The sequence below is a fragment of the Thunnus maccoyii genome, chromosome 10 (assembly GCF_910596095.1).
Source record: "Thunnus maccoyii chromosome 10, fThuMac1.1, whole genome shotgun sequence".
NCBI classification, from domain to species: Eukaryota; Metazoa; Chordata; class Actinopteri; order Scombriformes; family Scombridae; genus Thunnus; species Thunnus maccoyii.
In genome coordinates, this window is record NC_056542.1 from 33,903,805 (window position 1) to 33,917,543 (window position 13,739).

A 13,739-nucleotide genomic window follows, 5' to 3' on the forward strand; every position below is an offset into this window, starting at 1 on the left:
AAAGCAGTGATTTTGTCCTTATCAGAGTTTAATTTGAAGGATTTTTTAGGATCCAAAAAGGGTCAATCCTACACACACTGCCCTGCTGCAAAACACTCACAAGAGCACCAAATGTGCATCATTCATTCACAGAAAACAGTCCACAACAAACACACTATTTTCTCGTGTTAGGTGAAAACTACAGTGCGCAGATGTTTTAGCGTATTACTTCAGCCAGGAGAGACTTCAGCACACATAAATATAAGGTCCATATGATTTATTAGGGTCAGTTTTGCTGCAAACTTAGACTCCATGGACGGCGTGACTGAAGCTGGTAGAAAAAGTGGCAGAGTGCTCTGCAAGAGTGCATGCCCCAACAAGGACTCCTGAGCCCTCTGTTGGAAGGTGGGGTTGGGGTGGAGGTGGAAGCCTCCAAGACAAGCATCACAGAGAATGAGAAGTTTCAAACACATGCAATAATTTTTTGAATGAGATGAAGTGGGCTGTAGGCAGAGAAAGGGGAGACTAGACTAGAGTAAACTGCAGTAAACATCAAATAAAAGTACTCCAAAATTTCAGAAGAAAAAAGCAAGTGTTAGACAATTTCTAAACTCTATAGCACTTAACATAAAAGCAAATGTTAGAGAGAACTAAGAAAAAAGTCATGAATAACAGAAAAAAAATGTTTTTCTTACAGGATTCCTTTAACCATCCTTGGATGGTTAAAGGAATCCTGACCCCCCAGGTTAGGAACCACTGTACACAATTATTACTGTTAATTTGTCAGTAATGCTGCAAACTCATTTTTTTGTCTGTGCAGTGTGCTCACATATTGTAGGCATGGATGTAATTTGACAATTTCCATTCGAATAAAAGCTTCTCAACCAGCATATAAACCAAAAAAGTCTTCATGACCGTTCTCTGGTCAGTGCATACCTTACTTTTTCTAAGCTCTAGGAAAGGTGTACCATTATTAAACCTTCATGGTGTAAAAATTCATATAACCAAGAATAATTATGACCTTGTTTGCCAATGCAGGTGTCTTGTCAACAGTTTTACTGATGTATTTTTTACAGTGGTGGCCTATGGGATTTTTTGGTTGCTTTACTGTGGTTGGGGCTGACTGGTCGCACCATATCCAGCTTCTGGTTAAGTCACTTGGGGCATTTTGAGGCATGTGCTTTTTAGTCTGTTTGAATGGGACTCTGGTTTGTTTTCCCCCCTGGTGTGATTTGTTTGGGCTGGTCTGAATACAGCAATCGTACTCGGACCAAAACAACAGTACCGAGAGGAGGTGGTCTCGGTCAGGTCCCAAAGGAACTCTGAAAACATTTGTTTGTGGTGGGAAAATGTTACAACTTCAATCTGACCCAACTTCTAGGCATGCTCCACAAGTTTGAGCTAAATGGCTCTTGTAGCCAGGTGTGCTTTGTATGTTGGGATGCCGATGGGCGAAATCAACAGTTGCTAGCAGCTAGCTGGAGCATAAATTGAGGTTTGACCTGGACTACCATAACAAAGTTCATTGCATTTTAGATATTTGGGCAGACTTGGACTTCCTTCAGGACCTTCTTCCTGACACATCCCAGACACATCTGACCAATGAGTGGAGTGAATGTTGCATTTTGCATTGCCTGTTTTTTCTGTGTGAAAAGAAACTAAATCAAGGGGAAAATACACCAAGTTTACCAACTTATCAACTGATTTGGACCAGAGCAAACCAACTATAAGTTTGAAAATGCTCTCAGAGAATACCACTACTCACCTGTAGGAATATCCTGTCGGTATTCTTTGCTGGGTTGTGTGTCAGCTCTCCTTCTATATCAAACATGTAACAGTGCTACTGCACTGTCCTCTTCCCCACCTTCATCCTTGTCCCCCAAACAATCCTCAAACACACACACTTTTCTTTGACCATTTCAAGTTTCAGAGCAGGGCAATGACTCACACTTTTTCCCACAGACCATATCGCTCACTGACCGAGCAACACTTTAAGATGATAGTTGCCGTTTATTGTTGAAGTGAGTTACGGTTGTGAGAAATGGAAGTTCAGTTGTTGAGTGCACGGTGGAGTCTGCTATAGTGTTTAGATTTATTTTCTCCCATGGTGAGTGTAACAGGGAGACCCGTGAGGATGTGGTGTGGGTGGGCCATGGGAGAGAGATTTAACCCCGGGCTGAATATAATATACACTATGTTTGTGTGGAGTGTGTGTGTGAGGTCAGGGATGAGAACATGCAGATTGAGTAACCACTATTCCATATTGGTTCAGTGACCCTGTGCAACATAAGAGCTGTGCGTGTAAAATCCCACTTAGGATAATAACCAATAATAATTAAAAGGAGATCTGGGCTGAAATAGAGCTAGAGATTCCCATTGGTGCACTGAGGTGTACGGGGAGAGAGGAATAATGTTATGGAGGGGGTTTCTACTCTGCACTGGGTACTCATACTATTACCTCTGATAATAGCGATCTGGTATTGTCATTATGGGGTGCCGGCCAACACATCCACAGCAAACCACTGTACGCTTTTAACTCTTAGTTTGCACTGAGCTGCACTGAACAACACTCAGCTCTGCTCAAATGAGGAACACATTTTCATTCTGCGGTCAGACCACATCAGTACACAGGTTCAGCTGAGCCGGCCAGGGTGTCTGCACGTGGAGCACACACACACATACACAAACACTCTCCTAGAAACACAGCAGGATAGCAGTTGATTCCATAGTGAGAAGGCAACCCCTCACAGTGAGGTGCAGAAACCTGTAAGCATTTATGCGATAGCAACATGCAGGTTGTGCAAGTTCAATGAATACAAAATAAACAACTCTACCAGACATTTGGAGACTTATAACAAAATATTCTAAACTCAGAGGTCCATTTATTAGCTTTTCTGAGTTTTCAACCACCCTAATCTCTAATCTAATGGTCTTCATTCAGTTAATGGAGCTGGCTTAAGTGTCTTCATGTGACCTAAGCTGAGGAATGAATAACAGAAAAAGAAAAAATAACACAATCATTTTCCTACAAATGAACAATTGAATTTATAAGGTCATAAGGGTTTTGCTGCTGCAGTCTTACATGGTCTGGAATGACCAGTAGCTTATGATGGCTAATGTTAGCTAATGTTAGCAAACATTAGATAAACAGTGCAGTAAAACTGACATTAATGACTGACATTGAGTGCCCCTGTTACTAATGTAACAGGAGTGTCTGCTAGCTGTCACATCGCTGCACATACCATTTTAAGCTCTGTGATTGCATGTTTCATGCAGTAATACTCCATGGGAGTCATAGTTCACTTCTGTCCCTCCTTTTTATGTTGTATTTTTGACTTTTTATCAAAGAACCAGATATTTTCTAAAGGTTTATACAGACTTTAATATGGATGAGGGCAAATGCAAACATGCACAGGGACAGTGGACATCAGTAGTGGAGTGAGCAGGGGGGCAGGATGGGGGCTGTCCCAGGGCCCACAGTTCTATTCAGTTATCTTCTGCAGAGACTAGGCCCCACTACTGCCAGCACCAGTGGGGGCACTGTGGCCTGTTTGTATTTACATTGATTCCACCCCCTTAGTACCTCCTTAATTGGGCTCCCACCACTCTGAGTCAATTTGGCTGCTGGGAGTTTTAGCATAAAATAAATAAAGCAGGTTAGTACCTTTTTCAGAGTTATGGGATCCACCAGAGAAAGCTAACAGTCCACAAGTCTCTGTCCATGAGCAGGATGGCAGCACTCTGGCATCTTCACGGAGTTTGATGGTTATCCAGCATTGCCAGAGGAACCCTGAGCATCCCCGGGTGGCTCAGAGCGTTATCTGGTTGTTGTCTCTCGTTTCCAGGTTGGAATAAGTCCAGACGAAGCTACTTTGTCGGGCTGGGTTAGCTAGCAGCAGCCTACAGTCACATTGTTAAGTCACTTCATTAATGAGCAGCCTCTTTCAAGTTGGCTACAGCGCAGCAAACTCCGGGTAAGTTACCTGTTACTCCTAAAACATGTCCTCTCACAGATTATCGAGCTGACAATCTAAGGCTCAGGTAAGTTACATATAAAATTCTCTCTCTTACTCCCCCTGTCTGCGTACACACACACATCAGCCAAGTAACACACATAAACCTATTTGACTATATACACCTCTCTAGAAAGATACCATCAGTGCCGCCGCTCCGCATATGCAGAGTACGCGGAGCGCGTGGGGCCTAAAGTACCAGGCGGGGGCCCACAAAATTAAGGTTGATAAAAATGTCATAATTATCACATTATTACATTTTCACACAAATTGAAAAAAATATATAAATTAGTTATGGACAGGCCCACTGTTTGGTTTTTTCATTGTATGTACCCTATCACTCAATTCAGGCAAATTAGATGTTTTTACCTAATATATAAAAAGAGACACAGACATTGTTGCCACACACAACATGCAGTCGCACACACAGCGCAGAGAAAGCCAGCGCCCCTCCCAGCCATCTTGTGACTCGACTCAGACTTGACTCAGGGCCCCCATGACCAATTATGCTTAGGGCCTCCAAATGGTTAGCAGCGGCCCTGGATACCGTTCTATTAAATAAGCAGCTTTTTTATCAAAAGAAATAAAATAAAATACATATATGCATTTTTAAAATCCTCAACATGTTTACTCATGAACTTGACCTTTTTTTTAACACACAATGAGAAATATGAATTTTAACCATACTCTTTTAACAAACCCTATTTATCTATTTATCTGTCACAGACAACTATTTATATACGCATATTTTTAACCGGGCTACATTACTATATATAGAGATCGGTATTGTCATTGATAAGGACAAGGTGGCTGAAAGGTTTGTTAGGATGAAGGAGAGGAGGATGGGGCTATAAGATCAGGTCACATTAATGTATATAGTTTGGGACTACATTTGAGTTTAGTCTGTTCAAAAATGTTGGAGTTTTTGGACATTAGACATTTCATGTAGACTACAATGGATTCCATGTCATTTTTGCTGGATTGGATTCAAACTGTCAGCCACTGGATGAAAAGATCATTGGTAAGTTGTTTCATATTCATTATTTGTGATGACATAGGCTGGCTATCTGGCCTTTTTTCTTTTTAGGTGTAGAACACTGTGTCTGCTTGTTGTTGTATTAACGGCAGGCCATACATTGCTTGCACACTTGTAGTTTGTTGTTGTGTGTGAGTTGATGATATGTGGCTTGACTGAGTAGGCTATATGGCTGTATGGCTGTATAGGCATTCAACATCACTGAATGTTAAACTGTATTCATTTGCCTCCTATCCTTGGCTGCCTGCCCTACTAGTGTCGTCTGTCTTACTTTTTTATCCTTTATTTGACAGAGATTTGAGCAAATTATTGGTAAAATCCATGGAGCCAGCCATCGTTCTGAAATATCACAACCTAGTCTCGCATCAAAATGTGTAATAGCTACGTTGATCCACAAAACATACTAGTTTCACAATAACGGCTCTAAAATTTTGAGATGCCTATGTTTTTTTTTTGGCCTATTCTTTTCTATTGGCCTGCGTCCACGTCACATGACTGTCAAGTTTCTGTCTGCCCAAACAAAACAAAAAAATGGGTGCCATTCCTTTTATTCTCAGCGGAAAATGCAATATTTTTTTTTAAAAAAGTTTCAGCATTAAAATTAGTTTTGATAACATTTCTAGCAAGAAATGTGTACTTTATTTTCATAATCTATGTTCAGTGAATGTATATGATGTTTAGTTTGTTAGTTATTACAGAGATTTTTGCAGGTTTTCTATCAATGCCATGGTGGTTGCTATGGATGCTGAAACCACATGGTTGCATGTTGTTTGAATTATTGTCTTTGTGTTGTGCAGTTATCTGAGCTGTTATGTTATTTGTGTTATTTTATGTAACTGTTTGATGATGTTATTTCAATAAAAAACATAGATTTTGGAGCGCCCCAGAGATTAATTGAATCTGAAATCCAGAATTTGAAGATTTACAATTGGCTGACCAGTTGGTTGACCAGCAGTATTTTCCTCACTGTCAACATGTTAAGGTTTTCTTTTAATGATATCTTTAACATTTCTCAACACAAAAACACAAACGTTTCCTTGATAACTCAACAATATGAAGGCCACCAGTTTTAATTATTTATCCTTCGATTCTGACAAATAAAGGGTTTTTTTTGTCAGTTTTTGATAGCAGAAGGTGAGGGAAGAGCATTGAGTTGTAGGTGGATGTGGCACATTCAACTACTGTTTTGGGTTGTCTGCCATCAGTTGGCTTCATTCCATTTCAAATTGCTGCCATCTGCTGTAACTCGAATCCAAACACTACTATCTGTGTTAAGAAAAGACGTTTTATAGCCTGTGATTGTAAAATGTGAAGTTGCTCATTTAATTTTATATTTCAAGGAATTTGTGGCTGAGGATATTTAATATGAAGCAAATTAGCTTCAAGCTAACTCTGGTGCAGTGCATCTTTAATGTTTCAAACTGCACACTATCCCAGTCAATAAATAAATACATCAAAATCAATCAATATATTAGCTAGTATTCTAGAAATGGGATTTTGTGTTGGTGTTGAGTGTCAGTGGGAGTTATGCAGCACTTCAAACTGTGTTTAATAAGTTTTTTGTTATGGATTCAAAATGTTTGTTTAGCCACATCATGCATGTATTAAACTCCTGAATGCTTACCAATATGTTAAAAATTGCAGTAGATTAACAGCTACCTTTCATGCAATTAGAAACTGATCTCAGAGTGGTTTCTATGCTAACATACTCTGAAAAGTCTACATGATATGCAGGGGGAACTGATCTGGTGCCAGGAACAGCACTATTTCTGGCCATAACATTATCGTATTGTTAAGTTACCAAGGACACTTTTGTGTTTTTGTGTTGAGAAAGGTTAAAGATATGATTAAAAGAAAACCTTAACACGGTGACAATGTCAAAAATACTTCAGGGTGGCGGGTCCTCCGGTCAGCCAATGGTCAACCCAGGTAGCATATGCAAGTGGGCCACTTCAGGCACTGATGCGGCACTGCTGGCCTTCTTCTGGCCTGGATAAAATGGATGTGAGCCTGAAATGGCCCACATATAAAATAGCTAATATGGTCCAAATATCCCAAATCGAATGTGGGCCTTTTTTGGTAAAGAAGCAGTGCTCTCAGGTATGTATATTCTGGATGTGGGCCAGTTCTGGTTTATCTGTTTTTTTCTTGGTTGACATATGACTTGCTTATGGCCCAGATCTGGGAAACAGGAGCGGACCGCCCAAGTGCCATCATTCCACACGGTATGTGGGCCGGATGAAAGTGCCGAAAGTGCCAAAAGTCAGATCTGGGCCACAGCAATTTTGCTATCTGGGAAGCTTCAAATTCTGAATTTCAAATTCAGTTCATCCCTGTGGCGCTCTAAAATCTACATTTTTTTATTGAAAGAACATTGTCAAACAGTTACATAAAAGAACACAAATAATATATCAGATAACTACACAAAACAAAAACAATGATTCAAACAACATGCAACTATGTGGTTTCAGCAATTGCAACATCCATAGCAACAACCATACCAGCCATAGACAGCCTGCAAAAATCTTCTTCATAATAACTAAAAATCTAAACATCATGTACAGTCACTGAATGAAGATTATGAAAATAAAATGCACATTTCTTGATAGAAATGTTATCAAAATGCATTACAATGCCGAAACTATCTTAAAAGATCGCATTTTCCACTGAGGATAAAAGGAATGGCAGTCATTTTTTTTGTTTTTGTTTGAGAAGACAGAAACTTCACAGTCACGTGACGTGGATGCAGGCCAATAGAAAAGAATAGTCAAAAAAAACAAAGGCATCTCACAATTTTAGAGCCATTATTGTGAAACTAACACGTTTTGCGCTGTGGACCGACATAGCTATTACACATTTTGATGTGAGACTGGGTTGCCTATCAGTAGTTGTGCTGTTTAAATATCAGCAGGTGACCGTTAAATGATAAATCCATGGCACTGTCCATGGTGCTGAAATAGCACACCTCATTGTAATCTGCATTTCTCTCTGTTTCGCCCCACCATCTCCCTAAGTTTCCTCTTGGATTTGTCTTGCATCTCCATACGGCCTATAGGCTGTATAAGGGCCCACTACAGGTCCTCGCCCCTTCTAAAATGAGCCTTCAGCTCCACGCCTGGTGGACATGCACTATGTCCATACATCCCACAATCAGGGGTTTGCATACGTATAAGTGTTCTACACATGCACACTAGAAAACAAGATGGCAACCTCAAGACAGCAAGAAGAAGAGCTCCTCTGTTAGTTGTATTTGGCTGAACAGCTGAACAAGTAAAATTGAAAAAAAAGAATTGTGTCTGCTTAGTGAGAGTGGGACCACAGGGAATACAGTATAATGCAAGAGATGAGAAGCATAAAAACAAGTGTCTATTTTGCATTTCTAGCGCTTCACAAAATTTGGTGCAACCTACACAGACATGGGCGGATGACAAAATTTACATCACAGCAAGCATGAACTGGGCTTAACAGGTGTACTACTCAGGCAGGGCTTTTTCAAGTCTATCCAAAACTTGAAGTGCTCCAACAATTATAATGGTTGTAGGTGTCTATGCAGAAAATGAATCAGACTTTTACTTTGGAAGCCTCGGCACCATTCTGGACAGCCTAACTTAAACCATGCATTAACCATCCTGTAGAAACAGATACTGTAAAAAGCTGGCTTTGAACATTTTGCAGGTTAATATTCTGTATGAGATATCAAAGAAAACATTATCTTATAAAACATTAAAAACATTTTGCTGATGAAAAGTAGAATGCTTGGCATACAAACAAATTTGATAGAGACATCAGTAATTTTTGCCACTACAGTTTGAGCGCAGTATGAGTATCTATTCAACGCCAAAATGTTGTCATGGAGCAAATGATGGTGAGACAAAGTAAAAGTAGGAGCGTAGTTTTTAGCACAGGACCGTGAGTGCAGTGTGAGGAGCAGCAGTCAGTATAAAAGAGAGAGGAGCTGGAAAGACCGAGTGTGTCGGAATATGACATGGCTGAATGGAAACTCCATGAGGCTGCTGTCTCTCCTGCTCACGTGCTTATACCTCACCAACACACACTGCAGCTTTGCTCTGCTACACTTTTCTCAGCTGGGTCTCCTGCTGGACTGATATGTGTGTACGTGTGTTTGTGTGTGTGTGTGTGTGTGTGTGTGTGTGTGCGTGCGTATGTGTGTGTGCCGATATTCCCATATTTACTCTCAGCCATGAAATTCTGGAAGCATTACTGAATTCTTGTTACTTTTGGATGCTTTTGGAAAAGGTTGGATGTAAAAATACTGAACACTGGTACAGAATATCTTAAATCTATCAAATATTTGTGTTGGTATCGGCATTTGGGAAACACTGTCAGTGTTTCTACCCCCTCTCTCTCTCTCTCGCCCTCTCTCTCTCTCTCTCTCTCTCACACACACACACACACACACACTCCTTCCCCCTTTTCCAAGCAAATGACTTTGCCAGGGTTTCTGGATGCTTGCTCCAACATCTGGGTTGTAGTAGCTCAGGACTCAGGACACAGTCACAGTCCTGCACATAGTATTATGTTTTACACAGTCACATTACAGGGCTGGGAATTTCCCATAGTTTTATGGATCTTTTTTTGTTGTTGTTGTTGGGGAATGGGGGGTTGACAATGAAGGCAGGGGGTGGAGAGAGGTGGTGTTCTGCCTGGTCAGAAACACTGGAGGATCTTCTCAGGGTCCAGGCCTTGCCCAGGTGTGTGCCCATGACCCTGTTTAGTCCTTCCATTGATGTGACACATAATGCATGATGCTTCAATTACAGACTATGCAGATGTGTTAAACTGGCCTGTGGACCAGCTTTGTGCATCCATGAAACTGAATGATATATTAGAAGAAGAAGAAGAGGATGATGAGGAGGAAGAAACGATGTGCTTTACAATGTGCAAATGCAAGGATCCAATCACTGACTGTCTTAAAGGGAGGATGTAGAGGAAGAATAAAACTGGCCCTGGAACTCCAAAGGTTAGCGAAGCACAGTCTGATGCCCTGCCTTGCACCAGGCACATTTGACTTGCCTTTTTAATTAATCAAAGTTATCATTTGAAACAGAACAAAAGAAGAGTTGGGCATGCAGAGCTAAAATTGTTGTCCCCTAAAATAAATATTTTTCCTGATTTATGTGTGCTTGCTTCATTTTTATGGATTGTTTTCTTTTTAGCTTTTCAAAGGAGTAAAAAGTAAGCTTTCACTTACCAAAAATAGGTGAATGTAAGGGCAGGTACAGGGCAGTTACTACTTTTAAGGGCAGTGAGGTCATATACTTGTTTCTGAGAATCTGGGGGTTTACATGACCTGAGGGGACTTTTGCAATTATACATAAATTACCCATGGTGAGTTTTGAAGGCTGATTCTGATATTTTTCAGAATAAATACCTGTTTTTGGGGAAAAAATACCAACTGGAGATGTTGTGACTGCATGTTCCCTTATCCTTAGCCACCAAGACACCATGACAGTGGTTGAAAAGAGTGCACATTCATAGTAAAGGAGTTAATATTTGGTTTGACATATGGGCCTTGTAGGAGAGTTAGCACCTGGGCATGGTGCGACATTGTTCCATTGTGGCTGTGGTTGAAGGGGCAATTTGCATTTTTAAGCACCCAAGAGGCATAAGACCCCTCTGCAGTTGCACAGCCTAGTTTGCCTAAAGTATTCTACAACTTTGGTAACATGACTGTTGCATGAAATCAACATTCTAAACTGTAGCTGATCCTATGAAATGGTTGTAGCTGACAATGACAGTAGACAGTTTAGACAAGTAAGTTAAGCTTATGGTTAGGTTTAGGTGGTGAGAAGTCTGGTTAAATATCTTTGATTAAGCTTTGGGTTCAGCTTTGGGGTAATATGTAGCGTTGTCTTTTATTTGAGCTCTTCTTGGTATGAGTCAGGAATTGAAGATGGGTCAATGGATTTAGTGGCAAACCTATCCACCACTGCGACCACAATACTCTAACTTTCCACCGAACTTTTTCAATTTCACACTACTAACTCTTCAAGTCATGCCTCATTCACATAATCCTTTTGTGGTAGGAAAATGTCTCACTTTTTGTTCAGTTTGTGGGGCATGTATTTACATTTTATGACTGCCCTGTTCTACTCCTAACATCTTAGGGAGACAGTTTGGTGCACTCACTTCACTTGTTTTCCAGACCTTACTTTGAATTTGCAAATTGATTAAATACCTTATCATGTAAATCCTATTTGCAATGCCATTTTAGTAAATATATGGTAAAACAAATGCAAAAATGTCTATGAATGAAATTTGAAAGGACTTGTGCGAGGTAGTTTTTAAACTGTACCATCTCCTACTTCACATATACTGTATGGACATTTTTCCTAAAAACATGCAGAAACATGTGCCAAGGCCAAAACAAATGGTGCCCTTAAAAGTTGTTGTGTTTGTGAGGAGTACATTTGAAAGACCCACTGTTGTTTTCAATCTTTAAATCCTCATACTGCCTTCCAAAATGACTCATATGAGCTTTGTCAGTACCTTGCAAAACCATTCCAAATGATTTTTAATACGTTAAAATTGCAATATGACTGTTTTCTGAGCCGCCATTTCCATAGACAGGGGCTGGTTAAGCTAAGGCAAATCACACTACTAAATCAAAGTATAGTGTAGTCAACTTCAAATATGAGCCTGATGAGTTCCATTTGAAGGTGCCATAAGACATGCTGCTTGAGAACCACATTTTTATAGGATGCAGGTTTAGGCATACCACCTGAATGCCCGACCTGCTGGGTACTGCAGCTCTCAGATTAACCCCTTTGACATCTATACGGTGTAAGGAAACAATTACCCACCAGAGAGCCTTTGTGTTGCAGCTGTTGATGAATGCTCTGTGTTTCTCATGTTAGACCTGCAGACCAGCTCTTTTAGGGATCTCAGAGAACAGTACCTCCTCCTGTGCTCCCTCCCATGCCCCCTTCAGCCCCTTTGCCCCACAGCCGGCGGGCAGAGATTAATGATACCTAATCACTCACCCCACACTCATGAGATGAATGGTCCACAGTGACTTACAGTACACCAGCCTGCAAGATTAATAGTGCTTAATGGTTTGTAATGCTGGCTGTAATCGAGCTGTCGCTGGCCCTGCTTGAGGAATAGCAGTTCCCTGAATCAGTCCTTATAAGTTGTTACTTATAACCACCAACCCACCACCCTCTACCCAAGCTCTCAGTCCCAAAGGACCATCCAGCATTACCTCTGATCTGCTCGCACCGGTTTTGGCCTTTTTAAAGTTAAACCTGAAATCACCAGTCAGGCAACCAGTGACACATTAAAAATATGTGAAGCTCTTAACCTGAACATTTGAACTAAAAGTTAAAATCTCTTCCAGTCAGGTCAAATTCATGTTTTTATATAACTTATGCTATAACTTATTGCCAATTATTATATTTAATTTGGAACTAACACTTGCTCTGATAGATGCACATCTGTATGTAGTATATCCTATGTACACTCACCGGCCACTTCATTTGGTACACCTATGCAATCTAATTCAGTCCCATGGTGTGGTTATAACCTTTCTGACAATATCAACAAAAACTGAAAATGTATAAACTTCATAAATGTAGAATTTATGGCAGAGCTGTTGTATTTGATTGCATTAGATCGCACAGGTGTACCTAATAAAGTGACAAGTGAGTGTATATGCCATGGGACTTCTCAGAACTGCACCATTCAGCTGACGTCTTAAAGTGCTTTGAAATGGAGCTTTTCAGAGATAGTATGTGAGATCTGTGATGCATCGCAACAGCTGATTCTTTTCTCACCACAGATTACTGTTGCTTTCTTGTCCAGATGAATTGTTATTGTTTCTTTTGGCTAAAGCTTTTAGCATGAGATAACTCCCAGGTTATTTCATGTTAAAAGCTGAAAAACCCATACAGTATAAATGAGTATAGATAAATGAGTGTAGAAACCTTATAGCTGCTGCTATAGATGCTTCCATAAAGTTCATCAAGCCTCACTGAAAGTTTGATAAAATTATGTGAATCATATGCTATTGTACTTACCAACCCTATCTCCAGACAGAACGTGGCTATTGGATGACCCCCAATTACGTTCAGTTACAATGTGAAATAAAAAGTGAATTTTAACTGCTGGATTATGACGGGACATGGTCTCCTGCATGAAAGTCAGACCTCCACACCCTTACTTTCCATTTGGCTACATAAAGGAAGCAGTACTTCTTGCATTGGCACTGGACATTAGCAGATTTGTACAATATAAAATTAATTCATAGGTATACAACATCATCAAAACACCAAATGAGGGAACATCTTTTGTGAGAATAATGTTTATCACTCTAGTAGAGCTCCACACACTCTAGTAGCCCTTTTCAACCAAACCAGTTCCAGATCCAGGAACTATGAAACCAGTCCCTTTTGTGCATTCCTATTTGTGTTTCCACCATGTCTGACAAATTGTTTAGGATTAGACATTATAGTCCAATAACAGAACATGAATAAAAACATGCAGAGGTGGTAGTAGACTATCTGCTGAGTGTTTGATGATTATTTCTTTCTGCTTTAGAACATATCCACCATGAAACTATCAGTAAATAACATTTTGTTTCTCTTGTTTGCTCACTGTTCTGTCATCACTGCTCCATCTTACTCATTCACTCCTTAGCTTGCTGGTGCTTTCATTTGGGAAACCAATAACATAACTTTGTTTTTAACGTT